At 42.3% G+C, this 23,287-nt stretch overlaps 1 long non-coding RNA gene across 1 annotated transcript in view; it reads left to right on the forward strand.

Annotated features, from left to right (window-relative positions):
* Positions 1 to 20,438, forward strand: part of LOC141252915 (uncharacterized) — a 74,422-nt gene extending 53,984 nt beyond the window's left edge. The window contains exon 4 of the long non-coding RNA XR_012314150.1: positions 20,232 to 20,438. This is a non-coding gene — a long non-coding RNA (uncharacterized lncRNA). The remainder of the gene's footprint in view (positions 1 to 20,231) is intronic.
* The last annotated feature ends 2,849 nt before the right edge of the window (positions 20,439 to 23,287 follow it).

A 23,287-nucleotide genomic window follows, 5' to 3' on the forward strand; every position in this document is an offset into this window, starting at 1 on the left:
AGAGGAGGAGGAGGAAGGATAGGAGATAGTTTCATGCACTATAGATGGTACTACCTGCACAGCTGTCATACCGTCTGTTCAGCGTGGATGGCCAGAGGACAAAGAGGAGGAGGAGGAGAGCATGGTCAGTCATCCTCTTGGTGAGGACACGGAAGTCTTGTTAGTAGTCTGGCACGCATGGCCGAGTTTATGTTACGCTGCCTTTTCCATGACCCTCGCGTTCTCAAAATTTTGGGTGACAGTCATTACTGGTTGGTGACACTTTTAGACCCATGCTACAAGGAGAACTTTATATCTCTTATTCCTGAGGCGGACAGGTCTACAAAAATGGGGCTGTACCTGAAGGCCCTTGTTGCGGAACTATTAAAAAAATTCCCATCTGAAAATGCTGGCGGCAGAGGGCAAACTTCATTGGACAACCAAGGAGTACAGGCGAGAGAGTCACAACTACAATCCAGCAGAGGCAGGGGAACATTGTCAAAGTTCTGGGAGAGTTTTCTCAGACTCTCCCATCGAACAGGCCCTGACGCGCGGGGTACTCTCACAAGGAGTGCAAAGTTTGGGAAGATGCTGAGGGAGTACCTTGCCGACCGTACCAATGTCCTCCGTGATTCCGCTGTGCCTTATAATTATTGGGTATCCAAGCTGGATACGTGGAATGAACTGGTTCTCTATGCCTTTGAGGTCCTGGCCTGCCCTGCCGCCAGCGTTTTATCAGAGCGGGTTTTTAGTGCCACTGGTGCAATTATAATTGATAAGTGCATCCGCCGGTCAACTGAAAATGCTGACAGGCTGACTCTTATAAAAATGAACAAGGGCTGGATTGGGCCAGACTACTCAACACCACCGAATGATAGCAGCGTAACATAAACTCCAATCCAGTGTCTTTTCTTGGGAGGTGTATTCCCATGCACCTTTTCACACCCACACATGGGTATACGCTTCCTGATTTTGGCTATTTGCTCTTGTCCTCCTCCTTCTCCTCATCCTCCACCACCATATCACCAGGGTGACCGTGGTCCGTGATGCAACACCCACCTAATTTTTGTAAAGGGTGTTTATGATGCCCGTTAAAAAAATTTTATACAGTATGTTCAGGGGTAAATGTTTGTTAAATTCTTAGTGGGGTTTTTCCCAAATTTTGGCAGCCCTTGCAGTCACAGCATGGCCATTACCACTATAGGAGACCCGCTCCTTTATAATGGGAACATTTTTTTTACTGAGACCCTCCTCTATGTCTCTTCAAAGGGGTATTGGGTTGCGTCCAAATTTTTGGCAGCCCTTGCAGTCACTGGATACGCAATAACAGTATAGGAGACCCACTTGTTAATAATGGGAACAACAAAGCATAGCCGGCTGATGGCTCTCAAACAATAGCTAGGGCCGACTGCTGGCCTTTTAAGAATAGTAAGGGCCGCCTGATGTCCCTATAAAAATAGGCTTTATGACTTTCAGAGTCCCTCCATCATAAATAAAACAGGACGTGTCCGATGATGTGTCACACACCACATTGCCAGTTAAGGTTGTAAAATGTTAAAATGACATTTCCCGGTGAATGCATTTGTCTTAAAAAAAAAACGTAAAAAAAAAATAACAATAGGATGTTTCTTTAGTATAAAAAAAAGCGTCACCAATTTAACAACAATGTAATCACATTGTTCAGCTCATGCACCTCCTCCTCCATCTCTGAAATGACCACATCAGTCACAATCTGACTGCACTGCAGCACTGCCTTGGCCAAGCGGCAACAGGCTGTGCTGAAGATAACATGCTTAATGCTTAATTGACAAACCGCCCAGTGCTGCGGAGTTGTTGAAAGCTGTAACATAGCAGCCTGATCTGTGGCTCTCACCGCTGAACATACAGCCAGACATGGTCGTGTGTGACAATGGGCGGAACCTGGTGACGGAGAAATGACAGCCGGGGTAGATACGGTTTCCCTCTATGCCAGTCCTTTCACTGAGCTAAAGAATATGGCTGTGGTGAAATACAACTCCCACTGAGAAGCTGTTTCAGATTGAAAAACATTGTGCCCAACAGAGGATTTGATTCTGAGGGCTAACCTTTCTCCCCCCGCTCAAGAGCCCCATAGCAGCTGCAAAGTTAGCACTATCATGAACTCTCCTGAGGTAGAAGCCAAGGCACACCAGAGGATTCTCTGGTGGAACCATCCAACCCTGCCAAGAAGCAGTCCTGGCTAAGAAAAGTGTGTGGAAAGGTTCCCAGACACTCTATGGCTGCTTTTTTACTGAGGAGGAAACACACGCAACACGGGGAGAACATACAAAGTCCTTGCAGATGTTGTCCTTGCTGGGATTTGAACCCAGGATCCCAGCGCTGCAAGTCTTCAGTGCTAACCACATATCCAATGTGCTGCCGTTCACTCTCTAATATCTAACAGGCTGGAGAAACTTGCACCTACTGCCACTCTATCTTCAGCTCCTTTGTGAGAAAATGTATTTGGGCAGCCACTCAGTCTACCAAATAAAATTCCTGAGAAGGAAATTGGGGATGGCTTTGCTACCTGGTACTGGGGGCAGTGCTAATACTATGGCGTCGTACCATAGTTTCCTGGAAATATTCTAGGCTGGTAGGAGGCAAGCAAATTCCCACATAAAAGTACCAGCAGTAATGTTCAGGGACCCGCGCTTGTAGAAGACGGAGACAACACTGGGAGAAATAGTGACGGCTGGGTACCGAGTATGGACACGAGGCATGAGGCATGTGGTTGTGAAAAGCTTCCACGAGCCTAAAAGGTCACATTTCAAATGAAAGCAGCTTTACAGGACTTCCTGTGAGAAATGACATGCAGGGTAGATAGGGTTTCCCTCTATGCCAGTCCTTTCACCGAGCTAAATTCAACTGTCAGCAAAAAAAGTTGTGGACTGGCTTTGTACCGTTCCTGGTCATATTCACCTGTCCACGTGTTTGTGGTTAGGTGGTCCTTCCCAGTAAGTGCACTGGGGAGGGCACGGGTAATGTTGTGGGACCCGTGCTTGTGGAAGTCGGAGGCGATACCAGGAAATATAGTGGCGGCTGGGGACCGAGTATGGACACCCGGCCGCCACCGGCATGAGGTTGTGAAAAGCTTCCGCCTCCACGAGCTTAAAAGGCCATATTTCAAGTGCAAAAAGCTGCCCAGAAATCTGGCAGTTTAGTGTTGCGGCCTGTGGGTGGGTGGCTGGCTGCTTACTTGCACTTGCATTCCAAGTAACAGAAAACTAAGCAGATGGTGGCCTCTATCATCATCATGGCGTCACCCCGGCACAATGAACTCTCCTGAAGGAGAAGTCAGGGCCCACCGGAGGAGTCTCCAGTTCTCTGGTGGGCCCGTCCAACCCTGCCGAAAAGCAGCCCTGGCTAAGAAACGTGTGGGGGAAGGTTCCCAGACACTCTATGGCTGCTTTTTTATTGTGGATCAGCCATGCTTATGCATGTTAGTTCTCAAACCGCATTACAGATCAGGCCATTGTCCAACTCTGTATTCAAGAAATTAAATGCGCAAAGAAAGATGTGTGTGTGTCAAAGCACCACCGACAAGGGCGAGTTGATGTTGGACGGGCTGCCATTGCTTCTGCAGCAAGCTACATTACAGTACTTCCTGTGAGAAATGACATGCAGGGCAGATAGGGTTTCCCTCTATGCCAGTCATTTCACCGATCAAGCTATTACCCGTGGTGTCCCTTGCCACGCACCTTGCCCATTTTAAATGGAGGACAATATTTTTCACGTTCACTAGATATGGCTGATTTTGGAACGCAGTTATATGTGAGATACGTCTGACAGAGAACCACGGTTTTAAATAGCAGGGCTGTAATTTACTATTGCTATTCTTCACAGAGACCTAGTGTGCATAGCTTGACCGACACACTGCAACAAAATGGAAGGCAGTAATGACTGATTTTGGAACACAGTTATATGTGAGATACGTCTAACAGAGAACCATGGGTTTAAATTGCAGGCCTGTAATTTACTAATACTATTCTTCTCAGAGACTTAGTGTGAATAGCTTGACCGACTTGTGCTTAACATCGTGGTTGAGTAGTTTCTCAAAACCTACCCAGATCTGTTGCATCTACTTGTCAAAGTACGCCACGTGTGTGCCCTTTTTAGAAAGTCAGCTACAGCTTCCGCCGCCCTTGCCATGCTTCAACAGCATTTCCAGCTTCCAGCTCACCGACTGGTGTGCGATGTCCCCACGCATTGGAACTCTACATTGCAGATGGTGGGAAGGATTTGTGAGCAGAAGAGGGCAGTTGTTGACTACCAGCATCAACACGTCTGTCAGTATTCAGGTCAGACTCTACATATAAGACCTCAGGAGTGGACATTGATGTCAGACATCTGTACCATACTCCAAAACTTTGAGGAGTCCACCAAGATGGCGAGCGGCGATGACGCCATAATTAGCATCACCATCCCGCTTCTCTGTCTTCTGAAATGCTCTCTGCTCACGATCAAAGAGGATGCATTGCAGGCAGAGCACGATGAGATGGAGCAAGGAACCATACAGGGTGATTCCACACAGCCCAGCCTCATCTTATCCCAACGTGGATTGGATGACAATGAGGAGGAGGAGGAAGAACAGGAGCTAGTTTCCTGCGCTATAGATGGCACTACCTGCACAGCTGTCATACCGTCTGTTCAGTGTGGATGGCCTGAGGAGGAAGAGAAGTAGGAGATGGATGAGGAGGAGAGCAAGTCAGTCGTCCTCTTGGTGAGGACACGAAAGTCTTGCCTCTTTGCAGTCTGGCACACAAGGTTGAGTTTATGTTACGCTGCCTTTCCCGTGACCCTCGTGTTGTCCAAATTTTGGGTGACAGTTATTACTGGTTGGTGACACTAGACCCACGCTACAAGGAGAACTTTCTGTCTCTTATTCCCGCGCAGGACAGGCCTTATAAAATGGAGCAGTATGAGTAGGCCCTTGTTGCAGAATTATTTAAAAAATTCCCATATGAAAATGCTGGCGGCAGAGGTCACAATACGTTGGACAACCAAGGAGTACAGGCGAGAGACACAAATGCAATCCTGCAGAGGCAGGGGAACTCTGTCAAATTTCTGGGACAGTTTTCTTAGATCCTCCCATCGCACAGACCCTGAGGCATGGGGTACTCTCACAAGAAGGGAAACGTTTCTGAAGATGGTGAGGGAGTACCTTGCCGACCATACCAATGTCCTCCATGATTCCTCTGTGCCTTATAATTATTAGGTATCCAAGCTGGACACGTGGCATCAACTGGCGTTTTGTCAGAGTGGGTTTTTAGTGCTGCTGGTGGAATTATAACTGATAGGCGCATACGCCTATGAACTGCGAACTGAAAATGCTGACAGGCTGACTCTTAGAAAAATGAACAAGGGCTGGATTGGACCAGACTTCTCAACACCACCGAGTGATAGCAGCATAGCATAAACTTAAATACAGTGTCTTTTTTTGGGGGAGGTCTAACTCTATTCCCATGCACCTCTGTCTTCACACGCAGACATGGGTATAAGCTTCCTGATTTTGTCTATCTGCTCTTGTCCTCCTCAATCTCCTCATCCTCATCCTCCACCATCATATCACCACAGTATCTACCATATCACCATAACTATGTCTCTTGCAAGGGGCATTGGAGTTCCTCCAAATTTTTGTCGGCCGTTGCATTCACTGCATAGGCAAACAGTATGGGAGACCCACTTAATAATAATGGGAACATTGTTTTCAGGAGTCCCTCTGACCTCTACGTCTCTTGCAAGGGACATTGGAGTTCCTCCAAATTTTGGGCAGCTGTTGCATTCACTGCATAGGCAATCAGTATGGGAGGCCCATTTTCTAAAAATGGGAACATTGTTTTCAGGAGGCCCTCCAACCTCTACATCTCTTGCAAGGAACATTGGAGTTCCTCCAAATTTTTGGCAGGTGTAGCATTCACTGCATAGGCAAACAGTATGGGAGACCCACTTAATAATAATGGGAACATTGTTTTCAGGAGGCCCTCCGACCTCTACGTCTCTTGCAAGGGACATTGAAGTTCCTCCAAATTTTGGGCAGCTGTTGCATTCACTGCATAGGCAAACAGTATGGGAGACCCACTTCCTAAAAATGGGAACATTGTTTTCAGGAGGCCATCTGACCTCTACGTCTCTTGCAAGGGACATTGTAGTTTCTCCAAATTTTTGGCAGCTGTTGCATTCACTGCATAGGCAAACAGTATGGGAGCACCACTCCTTTCTGATGGGAACATGTCGTTACTGTGGCCCAGCTCTATGTGTCTTTAAAATGTTATTGGGGTATTTCCTATATTTTGGCAGCCGTTGGATTCTCTGAATACCCTATAACTTTATAGCAGACCTGCTCCTTTCTAATGGGAACATGTCATTACTCTGGCCCAGCTCTATGTGTCTTTAAATTGGTATTGGGGTTTTTCCCAAATTTTGGCAGCCCTTGCAGTCACTGCATGAGCATTACCACTATAGAAGACCCACTCTTTATAATGGGAACATTTTTTTTTACTGAGACCCTCTTCTATGTCTCTTCAAAGGGGTATTGGGCTGCATTCAAATTTTTGGCAGCCTTTGCAGTCACTGCATATGCAATAACAGTATAAGAGACCCACTCTTTAATAATGGGAACAACAAAGCATAGCCGACTGCGGGCCCTTTAAGAATAGTAAGGGCTGCCTGATGGCCCTTTAAAAATAGTGTTTGTGACTTTCAGTGACCCTCCTTCATAAATGAAACAGGATGTGTCTGATGATGTCTCACACACCACATGGCCAGATAAGGTAGTAAAATGTTAATGCATTTTTCACCTGCTTGAAAGCAATGCAAAACTGCAAAAATGCATCAAAAACACTATGTGTGAACATAGCCCAAGATGTGGAGGAGCATTTTTGATTATTTATTTTGCCTTATATACAAGTCATTACCCTGGAAAGGATGTTCCTTAACATTTTTCCCAGGAAAATCCATTTTGGTTTCATTTTTGTATGTTTTATTGTGAGTCCGTAAAAGTGGAGCAATACCTCTGACAAATTTGTTGACAGCAGTGACCTGGGAGTCAGAAATGCTTCCAGGGGTCTTCTCCATGCTGTTCCCATGTCATTTGAGCAATTTTCCCATCGATTTGGGCAATTTTTAGGCCCTCTGCAGACTGCCGGGGGGCCAAAGGAAAAATGCTCGAGTTTCCCATAGACTTACATTGGGCTCGTTACTAGGACCGAGCACTCGAGCATTCCAATTTGCTCAACCCGAGCAATGAGTACCCAAAATTTTAGTGCTCGTTCATCACTATTTAGAATACCTCTAAGGGCTGTTTCAGACATCTGTGATAATCGTTTCGATGTCGCATCGCATTGCACAGGCCGGCCATGCATCTCCTGACCTGAACATGACAGCTTCATAGAAATATATGAAGCTATCAAGCTCGGCTCATGAGATGCGTAGCAAATCCGTGCATTGCAATCCAACATCGAAACGATTATTGTGAACGTCGCTCTAAAACCAAGGATTCTGTGTCTCAGAAAAGGTTCTTCCTGGATCATGAAACAGCAAGCCAAAATTGTATTTATTTATTATTTTAAGACAGAAAAATCTCCATAAACCAGAAATTTAAATACCACAGTCTACCTGACAAAGTGTACCTATTGAAAGAAAATACATTCTTTTGACACCTCTTTGTTGTAATAATCCATTAAGAGACCCTCACATGCCACCTGAATACAGTGGTCTGTTGCAGGTGCTTGCTTTAGGTCGTAAACCTAACAAGCTTTTCTTGTCTTGCACTTTTTTGTAAAAGACCTCAAGATGTTTTTTTTTGTTTGTTTGTTTATTTACAATTTTTTTAAAGAATGGTCATATTTTATTTTTTATAATTGTAATTAGGGTGGTTTCATGCAAAGTGTTCTTTTCAAACACTCCATAATTATTTCTCCCAGGTGTAGTAACAGTACTGTGTATTTTTGTGTCTCTTTTTCAATGCTTTCGTTATGTTTTTGGGGTCCTTGTGTTCTTTTTCTAATGCAACATGCTTTTATGTTTAGTCAGTAGAGTATTGCTAATAGAGGCAGACTACATGGCTACTAATGGCCTGTAAGTCGGGGGGTGGTGCCAGAGCAGGTGCTGGGCCTGCCCACCCGGCATCACACTTTCAACTTTATCTGCATTCTGGATTTATGGGGACAATGAAAGAGGTACCACATCACATTTGAAATGATTTTGGGGACCTATATGACAGAAAATACCAAAAAGTGACACCATTCTAAAAACTGCACCCCTCAAAGTCCTGAAAACCCCATTCAAGAAGTTTATTAACCCCTACGGTGCTTCACAAGAATTAATGCAATGTAGAAGGAAAAAATGAAAAATGTTCACAAAAATGTTACTTTAGCCCCATTTTTTTATTTTCACATGAAGAACATGATGAATTGAACCACACAATTTGTTGTGCAATTTCCCCTGAGTACGCCGATACTCCATATGTGGGGGAAAACTACTGCAAGGTTCAGAAGGGAAGGAGCACCCTTTCACTTTTTGAACGAAAAATGACTGGAATCGAGAGCGGAAGCCATGTCGCATTTGGAGAGCCCCTGATGTGCCTAAACACTGAAAAAAAAACACAAGTGACCCCATTTTGGAAACTAGACCCCTCAAGTAATGTATCTAGATGTTTGGTGAGCACATTGAACCCCCAGGTGCTTCACAGAAGTGCAATTATGCAATTTTTCCTGAGTACACCGAAATTTATACCATTGAGCGGTGAAGAAAGAATAATTACGTTTTTACTGCTAAAATGTTGTTTTAGCCCCAAATTTTAGATTTTTATAAGGGCTAATTAGTCATGAGCGAGTACCGCAATATTTGTAATCGCTATACTCGTAATGAGTACTTTGTAATAATCACATATTCGTTCCGAATAGCGAGTACAGCGTAAGTCAATGGGAAATGCGAGTAATTTTCTGCTAGACCCGACAAAGTGGTCTGGGGGCCTGAGGAAAAGGCTGAAATGGATGGAAAAGTGATGAAACAGAATAGGAAGAGCCTGGAGAATGTGCCTGCATGCATTTCTGACTCATATGGTTTCTGGGAATAAGTTTGTCGCAGTGTTATGCCACTTTTACAGACACACAAGAACAACTACCAAACCTAACCGAAATTGCATGTAACAGGCCAAAAACGCAATATCAAATATATCACTTGTGCAAGTCAAAGGACAAAGGATATATGGTGCCCCCCTCCAGGATGGGTTGGAAAAGCTTCTCCAAATGGCTCAGAGATTTTGATTGTCAATATTCTACCGATTATATAGGAAGATGATACTTAATACTGTACTACTTGGTCCAGTGCAGAATGTGCAGCATCGTATTTCCAAAAATTACTCCTGGGGGCTGTGTCATTGGTGCAGGGAGATTCCATGACAAGGGCCTCCCTTGTCAAACATTATGTACGATGGAGTGCTGTAGTAGTTGTGGCCCTCAATTCAAGTTTTCAGAGGGCCATCAGTCGGTCATCAACAGTCAGTGTAAATTTCTATTGAATATGTATCCCTTATCTCAGTCACAATGTGGCAAAACCTGTGACAAGGGACTCCAATGACAAATATTAGTTTGTTAGGACCACTGTACATTTCAGATTTGTCCACTGCACAATGTGCATAGGGTTTCTAAAATTAGCCCTCTGGGCTGAGTCATGGCAGGAAGCCACCATCCCAAGGGCCTCCAATCACAAATAGTAGTTAGGCTGGAATAGGAATACTGTCCTGGTTTGTCCACTGCACAATGTACATAGGGTTTCTAAAAATTAGCCCTCTGGGCTGAGTCATGGTTGATGAAGGAAGGAAACGTTTTTTTATGGGAAGGGGGTGATGTTAACAGCAGTAGCATGAATCTGGATTTTTGGTGAATTTAGGTGGCTTGCTGTCATCTGGAGGGATTACAAACTGTGGAGATATCCAGTCCTTGTTGAATTTAATTAGAGTAAGTCTGTCTGCATTTTCCGTGGAGAGGCATGTGCGCCTATTAGTAATGATTGCCCCAGCGGAACTGAAAACACGCTCAGGCACCACACTAGCAGATGGGCAGGCCAGCACCTCCAAGGCATATAAGGAGAGGTCGGGCCAACTGTTCAGCTTAGACACCCAATAATTAAAGGGAACTGAAGCATCAGAAAGGATGCACGTATGGTCACTTAAGTACCCCTTGACCATGTTCTGCAACTTATCCCTCCTTGACATTGTTCCAGGCACAGATACCCCTTGCTGTTGTGCTGGTTTATTGAAAATTGCCAAATTTGTGCACATTTTCCCCCCACCTCTGTGGTAGCTGGTGTTCATGTCCCTCCCCTTTATCCCATGGTGTTGAGAAGAGCCGGTACCTCTGCCACCAGCATTGTGTGAGGGTGATGTTTTCAGCAACTGATCTACAACAGTCCTCTGGAACGATTCCATTGTAAAACTCTTTGGTGACTCCAAAAGGAGAGAAGAAAATTTCACCTTGCACAATGTATCGAGAAAGGTGGCCAACAAGTATAGGTTGTTGGATAAAATGTGTATCACGCGAGGGTCTTGCCACAGACACTTACCATGAACTGTGCCATGTGGGCCAAGCTGCAAAAAGGCAAATGTTCTGTGTCCCCAACAGTAGAAACATTACAAAGCCTCTCCTCACGCTGACTGGCCTCCTCCTCCTCCACCTCCTCCTCAAAAGCCCATCCAGGCTGGACAGAGATGAAGCTTGGGTTGGGTGTCCCCTCTGTAGCATTACGAGTCCCCTCGGTAGCACAGAAAAACAAGTCCTCTCCCTCCTCATCCTCCTCATCTTCCTCCTCATCACCTAATGTTGCCTGAGAATATTGGGAAATCTGGCTCCATACCAACATGCTGGGCACTCAAAACTTCCTCTTTGAGATTCTGCAGTGATTGCTTCAAGAGACAAAGCAGCGGGATGGTTACACTGATAATAGCCTGATCACCGTTCACGAGGTTGGTGCAGTACTCAAAGCTCTCAAGAACCTCAGAAATGTCAGTGATCCATACCCACTCGACAGTTGTTATGTGTGGTGGCTGACTTTCAGTCTGACGGGCATGCTGAAGCTGGTATTCAGCTACTGCCCTCTGCTGTTCACTAATCCTCGCCAACATATAATAGGTGGAGTTCCACAGCGTGGGCATGTCGCAAATAAGTCGGTGACTTGGCAAATTCAAGCGCTTTTGCAGCGCTGTAAGAGCAGCAAAAGCGGTAGAGGAATGGCGGAAATGGGCACTAATACGGCGCACCTTCTCAAGTAGGTAAGGCAAGTCACGGTAAGTTTTCAGAAATTTCTGAACAACTAGGTTCAACACGTGAGCCATGCATCGCACGTGTACCAGCTTGCCGAACTTTAAAGCCGCCACCAGGTTACGCCCATTATCGCAGATGACCAGACCGGGTTGGAGGTGCAAGAGGAGGGGAGAGAGGAAGAGGAATATGAAGAGGCAGAAACCATGACAGAAGTTGGGCCCGCTATTCTTGGCGGTGGTAGGATGTGTGTTGCTCCCGTTTGCGCCTTTGTCCCACCCTCCACCAGGTTCACCCAGTGTGCCGTGACAGAAATGTATTGCCCCTGTCCACAACAACTTGTCCAGGTGTCTGTTGTTAAGTGGACCTTCCTGGTTATAGCGTTGGTGAGAGCACAGTTCAGATTGTTTAACACGTGCTTGTGTAACGCAGGGACGGCACACCGGGCAAAAGAGTGGCGGCTGGGAACACTGTATCGTGGGGCAGCCACAGCCAAGAGATAACAGAAAGACTGTGTTCCCACAAGCCTAAACGGCAACATCTCCACAGCTAGCAATTTGGCAATCTGCAAGTTTAGTATTTGTGCGTGTGGGTGCGTGGCTGGGTATTTACGCTTTCTTTCCAAGCTCTCAGGCACGGACAATTGGACGCTTTGCTGGGACAAGGAAGTGGATGTGGTTGATGTTTGTTGTGCATGAGCAACTGCAGCTTGTGGGCAGAAGGTATGAGCACCTGCTTCCTGAACAGCATATTCTGAAGGACATAGCCCAGGCGACACGGCATTGGTTTGACCCGCAGACGCAGAGTTGGTACCCTGGTGTTCCGCCCACCTTCTGGGGTGCTTGGCTGCCATGTGGTTTCACATACTGGTTGTGCTTAGGTTGCCTTTGCCCTGGCCTCTGTTCAACTTGGTATGGCTGATGCTACAGACTACAATGTTTTTCTCTGAAGGACTTTCAGAAAAAAAATTCCACACAGCAGCTGAACGCCCCTTTGCCCTGACTTGGCGCACAGCGTGGGTGCTCTTGGGAACAGTTGACCCAGTTCTCACTCTGGGCAAAACACAGCCCCTTGGTGTCTGTGTTGGTGCTACATATCCATCTTCCTCTGTGTTGCTGTCATGGCTATGCATGCCAACAGTCCAGGTCGGATCAGTGGACTCATCATCGACCACTTCGTCTTCCATCTCATCGTCATTCCCAGTTGACATTGTAGGCTGACCTGATGGCAACTGTGTCTCATCATCATCAGTCTCCACCTCTGGAGACAGTAAATGACGTTCCGCCAAGTTGGTTTCTTCTGGCCGTTGGTCCTCGAATACTTGAGCATCAACGCACGCCACCTCCTCTTGTCCCTCTTCAATGCTGCACCGTGATAGGCCAGAGCCAACCAAAGGATACGTACCAAACAGATCCTTGGAGTGGCCAAGCTTGGGGTCATATGTCTCCTGTGACTGATAATGGCGTTAGGAAGGAGAACCAGCTTCAGGATTGGATGGGCCAGCCTTCTGTCTATCCACAGTAGACTGTGTGGTCGTGGAAGATTTGTTGCTGCTTGACAAATGCGTAGAGGCCTTGTCTGCTATCCAAGACAGAATCTGTCCTCGCTCTTCAGGCTTCCACACACGTTTACGTGCCAGACCGGGAATTTTTTCACGAACATAGTGGATGTATCAAGCTTCTTCTGACCTGACACAGACTGAGTGCCTTCTTGGGCACCACGGACAACACCACATCCACATCCCTTAACAAAAGGCTTTTTTGTCATTTTGGGTTTTGTTGACAGATTTTCAGATGTTGATGGCACAAGCCAAGCTAGCTGTCACAGCCAAAATAGTGGTTAAAATGGCCTGGTGCTTGTTTGATTTTCCTGCACAAAGCAGTAGTCCAAATATTTCCTACTGCCTGCTACAAAGATTTTTTACGTAGACTAATACAGACAGAAGGCAGGCTGACACCCCAAAATAGTGGTTAAAATGGCCTGGTGCTTGTTTGTAGCAGGCAGTAGGAAACGTTTGGACTACTGCTTTGTGCAGGGCAAACAAAGATTTTTTAAGTGGACTAATACTGACAGAAGGCAGGCTGACACCCCAAAATAGTGGTTAAAATGGCCTGGTGCTTGTTTGTAGCAGGCAGTAGGAAATGTTTGTGACTCCAAAAGTGACTCCATTTTACAAACTACACCTCTTAATGAATTAATCTAGGGGTGTAACGATCATATTGACACCACAGGTATACCACAGAATTTTATACCATTGGGCAGTGAAGAAAATAAAATTATTTACCACAAAAATTTTGCTTCAGCCCCAGATTTTACATTTTCACACTGGGAAATGCGTAAAAATAGCACCAAAATTTGTCACACAATTTCGGCTGAGCATGGCAATACCCCATATATTGCAGTACATTACTGATTAGCTACATGGCGAGACTCGGCAGGGAATGAGTGGTATTTGCCTCCTAAAGCGCAGACTTTCCTAGAATAGTTTGCGGACTGCAAATAGAGAGACCCTAAGTTATAAAAAAGCAGACCCCTCCCCCCCCTCAAGTTACCCCATTTTGGAAATTATACCCCTGCCAAATATGTGGACACTAAATGTGGTGTAGGCACACTGTGTGGCTTAGAAGGGAGGGGGGCATTTGGATTTGGGAGTGCAGAATTCGCTGGATTTCTTTTGGGGGGTGGAGGGAGCATAGGGCTTTTTCAGAGCCTTTTTACTACCAGTAATGTGGAAGCCACTTATATTTCCATTAACAGATGACAGACCTGAGCGGGGACTTCGTTTTTTTGTGGATTAAGTTGAAGCTTTTATTGGGAACATTTGACATAACTTTTGGGATCACATTTATTCGGCAACCTACATTGAGCACCTACATCAGGATTTCCATCTAAATCTCTGAATGACGTGATTCAGATGAAACCCCTGAGGAATGCATACACTTTAATGAGACAGCAGAGTTACTCTGCACTCTGTCTGGCCTCTGTTCAGTGGTGTCTTTCTTTTCAGAAGTTCACAAAACTGTGGTCAATCGTGCTTTTATGCACACCTACAAATACGGACACCGCCGAATCATAGGCCAGATGGTGTCCACAATGTCTCCATCTGCCTCATTATAGGGAATCTTCCACCGGGGGCTCCGTCTGAATCACGTATTTCAGAAATTTACACGGAAACATTGGTGTAAGCGCTCAGAGCAGAGCACAGGAGAAATGTGTGCAAAGCTTCACAGTGATCTTTGGGAGGCAGAATGAACAAATCAATAGCAGGTGAAGAATTGGTTTAATTTCTTTTTTACGCTGTTCTCGTGCGGTATAAGTGATTAGACGACTTTATTCTTTGAATCGGTGCGATACAGCGATACTAGATTTACATAGTTTTTTTATGTTTGGCTGCTGTCACATGTCAAAAAACTTTTTTTTGCAAAAACTAGTTATTGCATCGCCATATTTTGACAGCTATGATTTTCCCATATTTCTGCTGACATAGTCATGTGAGGACTTGTTTTTTGTGGCACGAGTTGATGTTTTTATTGGTACTATTTTTGGGCACATAACATTTTTTGATCGCTTTCTATTCCGATTTTTGGGAGGCAGAACGAACAAAAGACAAAAATTCAGGAATTGTTTTTTGTTTTTTTTTATGCTGTTTCGCATGTCGTAAAATTGATCAGACAACTTTATTCTTCGGGTCAGTACGATTGCAGCGATACCACATTTATGTCATTTTTTTAATGTTTTGATTCTTTTACACAATAAAAACTTTTAGAGAAAAAATAATTATTTTTGCATCACTATATTCTGAAACCTATAACTTTTTAATTTTTCCGCTAATGGAGCTGTATGGCGGCTTGTTTTTTTGCGGGACAAGATGACGTTTTCAGCTATTTTCATTTGCATTCATTCTTTTTGAATTAGTTTTATTCCACTTTTTTTCCGGCGACATGATGAAAAAGCAGTTTGCCACATTTTTTGCTGTTGTTTTTTTATGGCATTCACTTTTATAAATCGAGTTGTTCCGGACACAGCGATACCAAATATGTGTACTTTTTTTGTTTATTTTTTTTTACATAAAATGTCTATTTATTGCTGTAATATTTTTTTATTTTGTTGTATTATTTAGTATTTTTTTATATATATTTTTACAATTTTTTTCCTATTTTTTCACTTTTTTACTTAGTCCCTCTATGGGACTTTCACTTTTTTTTTTTACTTTGATCGCAAGTATAATGCATTGTAATGTACCAGCATTACAATACATTATACCTATACAGAAGCTTCATAGAAATGGTCAAAGAAGCTTTCCATAGGTTGGTGACCCGGGGTTAGTGCAGGAGTTCGGCCACTAGCAGTGCTGAGCTCCTGCTGTGATATTTCAGCACCTCCTGCACGATCATGCTGTGATAAGTCACTGACAGATGACAGTGTTCTGAATTCAAGGACCGATGACATGGGTGCTCACACTCTTCCCGTGCCACTCAGCTGTAACTGACAGCTGTCATCACTAAACTGTCACTGCATGTTTACATGATGCGTGAACTGACACCCGCTTATGACATGCTATGTCCGTCATTAGTTGTAAATGGGTTAACTAACCTGATTGGTAAACACCGTAAAGAGAAAAAAATAAAAACTCCAGAAATGCATTTTTTGTGTCATCTCACCTCCGTAAAAAATGAAATAATAGGCAATCAAAGCGTCATATGTAAACTACATTGGCATCAATAAAATAAATCCTGATTCAGCACCATGAACAGAAAAATAAAATTGTTACAGGTCTTGGAAAATGTTGACACAAAGCAAAAAAAATTACTTTTTTTGCAACATTCTGAATTTTTTTTCCATACTTAAATAAAAAAAATTGTTGCATTTTGGGTATCACTGTAAGCAGACTGATGTGGATAATCATGTTTCTACATTATTTTTACCTCACTCTGAATACCTTCAAGACAAAATCCAAAAATAATGGCAAAATTGTATTTTTCTTTTTACATTTTGAATTTATTTAATTCTTTGTAAATGCTATTCACTATAATCATCTTGTTATCTTTATTCTGTGAATCACTACAATCAAATTTATATAGGCTTCTATGTTTTTGCTACTCTTGCACAAAAAATGTTGAATATTTTTTTTCTATCAGGAGTTTTTTTTAAATTTTTTTAAACATAATATATTACTTAGGATTGTTGGGAAAATGGAAAGGGTTGAAAAAAATCTAGTCAAAAATACAATTAACACAAACTACATGGCTGGAATTCTGTTTTTTTCAATATTACATCACACTTGGAATTTTTGTTCCATATTTCAGTAGATTATATGGTAAAATGGTGCCATTCAAAATTACTCGCTCTGCAAAAAACAAGTCCTCACAGGTTTATATACAGTGAAGGAAATAATTATTTGATCCCTTGCTGTTTTTATAAGTTTGCCCACTGACAAAGACAAGAACAGTCTAGAATTTTAAGGGTAGGTTAAATTTAACATTGAGAGATAGAATATCCCCCAAAAAAAATCAAGAAAATCACATTGTATAAATTAGATAAATTTATTTGCATTTTGCAGTGAGAAATAAGTATTTGATCTCCTACAAACCATTACGAGTTTTGGCTCCTACAGACCAGTTAGACGCTCCTAATCAACTCGTTACTTGCATTAAAGACAGCTGTCTTACATAGTCATCTATATAAAAGACTCCTGTCCACAGACTCAATTAATCAGTGTAACCTCTACAACATGGGCAAGACCAAAGAGCTTTCTACTGATGTCAGGGACAAGATCATAGACCTGCACAAAGCTGGAATGATCTACAAAACCATAATAAGCCGCTGGGTGAGAAGGAGACAACTGTTGGTGCAATAGTAAGAAAATGGAAGAAATACAAAATGACTGTCAATCAACATCGATCTGGGGCACCATGAAAAATCTCACTTCGTGGGGTATCCTTGATCATGAGGAAGTTGAGAGATCAGCCTAAAACTACACAGGGGGGAATTTGTTAATGAACTCAAGGCAGCTGGGACCACAGTCACCAAGAAAACCATTGGTAACACATTACGCTTTAAAGGCTTAAAATCCTACAGTGCCTGCTCAAGAAGGCTCATCTGCAGGCTGGTCTGAAGTTTGCCAATGAACACCTGGATGATTCTGTGAGTTATTGGGAGAAGGTGCTGTGGTCAGATGAGACAAGAATTGAGCTCTTTGGCATTAAGTCAACTCTCCATGCTTGGAGGAAGAGAAATGTTGCCTATGACCCAAAGAACACCGTCCCACACTGTTAAGCATGGTGGTGGAAACATTATGTTTTGGGGATGTTTCTCTGCTAAGGGCATAGAACTACTTCACGGTATCAATAGGAGAATGGATGGAGCCATGCACCATAAAATCCTGAGTGACAACCTCCTTCCCTCCACTAGGACATTAAAAATGGGTCGTGGTTGGGTCTCCCAGCAAGACAATAACCCAAAACATACAGCCAAGGCAACAAAGGAGTGGCTCAAAAAGAAGCACATTAAGGTATGGAGTGGCCTAGGAAGTCTCCCGACCTTAATCCCATAGAAAACCTATGGAGGGAGTTGAAGCTCCGAGTTGCCAAGCAACAGTCTCAAAGTCTGAATGATTTAGAGATGATCTGCAAAGAGGAATGGACCAAAATTCCTCCTGACATGTGCGCAAACCTCATCATCAACTACAAAAAACGTTTGACTGCTGTGCTTGCTAACAAGGGTTTTGCCACCAAGTATTAAGTGTTGTTTGCCAGAGGGATCAAATAATTATTTCTCACTGCAAAATGCAAAAAAATTCATCTAATTTATACAATGTGATTTTCTTGATTTTTTTTGGGGATATTCTATCTCTCAATGTTAAAATTAACCTTCCCTTAAAATTATAGACTGTTCATGTCTTGGTCAGTAGGCAAACTTACAAAAACAGCAAGGGATCAAATAATTATTTCCTTCACTGTAAATTAAAAATTAAAAAATTGTTGCTCTTCAAAGAAGGCGAGGAAAAATCCAAAAATGTAAAAGTGAAACATTTCCAGGTTCTTTAAGTGTTAAATAAGACAATCATACATAAATTCAGATTACTTACCAAAAAACTGAGGAGTGTATTTATTGCATTGTTCAGATATTTGTGCTATTACCTTCACCTAATAGTGAGTAATAAGAAAAGCCAGATGTATTTCAGGTAGTGAAACAATAGCATTATTACAGTTCCAGTGATAGCCTCGAGCCTTTAACCACTGGAATCAGTTCTCCATGTACAATGACTATGACATTTCTATCTACAACAGCCTCCTATCATCATTTTCAGCATATCAGGCAATTGCATCTTTTCATTTAGTTATTTTTCACTTGATTTAGATCGCACAATATAAGACAGGAAAAATAAACACAGACATAAATAGATTAAATGATCTAGGCCTTGGTTTCTCTACACTGGCTAAAAAAATAAATCTGACATTAATATTAAACTGTATTTAATGCATATAGTTTATGAAATAAGACTAGAAGTTCAGTTTATTAATTTTTCAATATCTCTTTTCATTCCTTTTCATTTTTAACCTCCTTGTAGCCAAAAAAAAAACATTGGTGCTTAAATGTCCACGTCAAAATTAACATTTCAGAGTCCTCAGTGGTTGATACCTTTTAATGGCTAAGTAAAAAGATGGTAACAAATAGCAAGCTTTCAAGACTACTCAGGTCTCTTCATCAGGCATAATATCAAAATTATTATTATTATTTTTTGAATAATACATTCCAAGCTAGAGATGATCAAATTAGAGATCGAGTCAGAGACTTGAATTTGGCAAATCACATAAATTTATCATGAAAATTTAATTAGCCTCAAGGTTCGATGCAAAAAAATAATACACATTTCAGTGCTTGCCTGTACTCCATCACGTGCATTTTATTTGGTCTGCTTCACTCTGGGTCCCAACTCTTCCGCCTGACTAAGTCTCTGATGTTCCTATGCTCCATGCCGTTGAGGTACACCGTTTCACACCATGACATTACAACAACAGAGGTATGAGGCCTAGTCAGTATGTTGGGTGAGGTGCTCCACACACAGGGACATCAGAGGCCTAGTCGCGCTGGAAACCGTAGTCCAAAGAAGATGCATGCAATGAGGACAAAACACCAGGTGGGACAGGTGACAGGTGCTGGCATCCTACAATTCAGCAAAGTGACAGCAAGTTAGCTACTAATGAACAAATTTTCTCATCTCTAATTCTAAGACCTCATTCAGACGTAATTTTTTAATGAATTTGTTCTATCCTTTTTTTTAAGGATAGAGCACATACCCATTATAATCTATAAAAAAAACATGGAGACATGTCCATTTGTGATCTGATTCACAAGTCAAAATCACCCATACAAATCATGGACAGCTCAGTTTAGCTCATGAAAATTACGGACTGGACACACATATCATCTGTTTGCAAACTGTATGCTGTGCGTTTTTAGTGCTGCAATGGGTAGGAGAAATTGCCCAAATTTTAGTTTGCTTGTTTGTGTGTTTGTTTTTTTAAAACAAATTACACAATAACTGTGTGAAAATCTGAAGTAACACACCAATCAGGGTTTTTTTCACATACAAGAAAAAATGGATATCTGAAATCCTAGGGTCAATATTTTTTATGTCTGTGTCCATCACCTTAAGTGTGTCCATAGCTAAAAGGGTGAGAAATATGAATTATACCTGAATAATATGATGCATACAGACTGTCCCTTGTGATCTGCCACCATCGCACTCTAATCAGCATCTCTGTTTACCCATTCCTCCTACAGGTGTCAAGGTAAAATATATATATTATAGAAAATCAATTAGTTTCTTTTAGTAGATTACCTAATCAGTGTGAATCAATATAGAGATGATGGAATAATCTACTTGTATGTATGTATGCAAATGTGTATATGCACATGGATTATGTTAATAGTTAATGAATATATAATTAATAGCTTCTATTCTTATTGTAGAAATGATTTCCTGGGAATGACGTATGCATATGCATGGCTGATAACAGAGAGATTCATGTCGAGTTGACAAAGATGGCGCTGAGAGACGAACTCACCCCCTCCCATCGGAATTCCTAAAGCGTTACTCAGACCAAGAGATACATAGATGAGCAAATTACAGTGTGCCGAGTTATCAGAAAAGAGCAATAAATTTTACTAATCCCACCTAGAAGGAGAATACTATTTAACCGCATGTCTATGTAATAAAGTATGCCATTTGCGTGGTTCAGTCTCTGAGTGAAGTTTTTCAACCAGATTAGCAGATTTGGTTAATTAGCTTCTCTGCATGCACTCGGACATCTTTAATTTGGAGGAGAGCAGTTACCTAGTGTATCTTAAATAGAGATGAGCGTTGTTCTACTCGAACTGTTCGCCAATCTCAAATTCGAGCTGTTTTGGGCGGTGTTCGAGCCGTTCGGCGAACACGAACAATTTGAGAAAAATTCGGCTGTTCGAGGTTATGTTCGATAACTGTTCGTGCACCAAAATTATAACTGGATTTTTTCTCAGTAATGATGAAAATTAATGTTAATACGCAGTTTGAGTGTACAGCGGGGTGGGGGGAGGGGCAGGGGATGGATCTCTGCAGGAACAATGAAGATCTCCATTTTTTTTTTCTCTTTCCCGCATTTACAGTGGGGAGGTGCAATCTGTCAGCCTATCAGCAGCGCACACATGGAGCGAAGTGCTTTTTTTCACACAAGCAAGGGCATGTGTCATTGGCAGTGTATGTCACATGTCCTTGCCCTATAAGACCAAGCCATTTTCCCCGTCGCCACCATTTTCTCACTGCTGCAGCTGCGTGTTAGACGGCACCGCTGTTGCTGTGTGCGCTATACCTTGTTAATTTCAAGCCAATTTTCGCACAAATCTACAGATAGCTTGGGAGTAGGGAATAGTTGTGATTGCAGTCCTTTTAAGGACTAGGTTACAGCATTTCCTACGACTTTTATCAGGCAGGTCTGTGCTCTTAAATAGATAGATTGTGGGAGTAAAGACTAATTGTAATTGGAGTCCTTTTCAGGACTAGGTTACATCAGTTCCTATCAGTTTTTGCCAGGCAGGTCTGTGCCAGTGCTGTGCAAGTTTTTTTCGCAGCATTTGGCTGAATCTAGCAAAGCTAATCCTTTTTGGCCTATTGCAGAGTGTGTTAGTCAGTGGAGTAGCCTATCTGTGTTGCAAGATATACCACCTGTGTATAGAATACCAATTTTTTTACTGCACCTAGTGAAGTAAAATCTTTTGGGCATAGCATCATTCTATTAGTCCATCTATACTGACCTCCATCAGGTTGCAAATTGAATATAATTTTTTTCTGCATCTAGCTCTGAAAAAATATTGGGCTTCTAGCTGTGTGTGGGACTTGTTGTATTAGTCCATCTATACTGACCTCCATCAGGTTGCAAACTGAATATATTTTTTTCTGCATCTACCTCTGAAAAAATATTGGGCTTCTAGCTGTGTGGGGGACTTGTTCTATTAATCCATCTATACAGACCTCCATCAGGTTGCAAACTGAATATATTTTTTTCTGCATCTACCTCTGAAAAAATATTGGGCTTCTAGCTGTGTGTGGGACTTGTTGTATTAGTCCATCTATACTGACCTCCATCAGGTTGCAAACTGAATATATTTTTTTCTGCATCTACCTCTGAAAAAATATTGGGCTTCTAGCTGTGTGTGGGACTTGTTCTATTAATCCATCTATACAGACCTCCATCAGGTTGCAAGCTGAATATATTTTTTTCTGCATCTACCTCTGAAAAAATATTGGGCTTCTAGCTGTGTGTGGGATTTGTTGTATTAGTCCATCTATACTGACCTCCATCAGGTTGCAAACTGAATATATTTTTTTCTGCATCTACCTCTGAAAAAATATTGGGCTTCTAGCTGTGTGTGGGACTTGTTCTATTAATCCATCTATACAGACCTCCATCAGGCTGCAAACTGAATATATTTTTTTCTGCATCTACCTCTGAAAAAATATGTGGCCTTCTAGCAGTGTGTGGGACTTTCTCCATTAGTCCATCTATACTGACCTCCATCAGGTTGCAAACTGAATATAATTTTTTTCGGCATCTAGCTCTGAAAAAATATTTGGCCTTCTAGCAGTGTGTGGGACTTTCTCTATTAGTCCATCTATACTGACCTCCATCAGGTTGCAAATTAAAAATAATTTTTATCTGCATCTACAGTACCTCTGAAAAAATATTTGGGCTTCTAGCTGTGTGTGGGACTTGTTCTATTAGTCCATCTATACTGACCTCCATCAGGTTGCAAATTGAATATAATTTTTATCTGCATCTAGCTCTGAAAAAATATTTGGCCTTCTAGCAGTGTGTGGGACTTTCTCTATTAGTCCATCTATACTGACCTCCATCAGGTTGCAAATTAAAAATAATTTTTATCTGCATCTAGCTCTGAAAAAATATTTGGCCTTCTAGCAGTGTGTGGGACTTTCTCTATTAGTCCATCTATACTGACCTCCATCAGGTTGCAAATTAAAAATAATTTATATCTGCATCTACCTCTGAAAAAATATTTGGGCTTCTAGCTGTGTGTGGGACTTGTTCTATTAATCCATCTATACAGACCTCCATCAGGTTGCAAACTGAATATAATTTTTTTCTGCATCTAGCTCTGAAAAAATATTTGGCCTTCTAGCAGTGTGTGGGACTTGTTCTATTAGTCAACCTATACTGACCTCCATCAGGTTGCAAATTCAAAATAATTTTTTGTCTGCATCTAGCTCTGAAAAAATATTTGGCCTTCTAGCAGTGTGTGGGACTTTCTCTATTAGTCCATCTATACTGACCTCCATCAGGTTGCAAACTGAATATATTTTTTTTCTGCATCTACCTCTGAAAAAATATTGGGCTTGTAGCTGTGTGTGGGACTTGTTCTATTAATCCATCTATACAGACCTCCATCAGGTTGCAAACTGAATAAAAAATTTTTCTGCATCTACCTCTGAAAAAATATTTGGGCTTCTAGCTGTGTGTGGGACTTGTTCTATT

Source organism: Phyllobates terribilis, unplaced genomic scaffold (assembly GCF_046119375.1).
Source record: "Phyllobates terribilis strain yellow unplaced genomic scaffold, ASM4611937v1 Scaffold_2__4_contigs__length_985480577, whole genome shotgun sequence".
Taxonomy (NCBI): Eukaryota; Metazoa; Chordata; class Amphibia; order Anura; family Dendrobatidae; genus Phyllobates; species Phyllobates terribilis.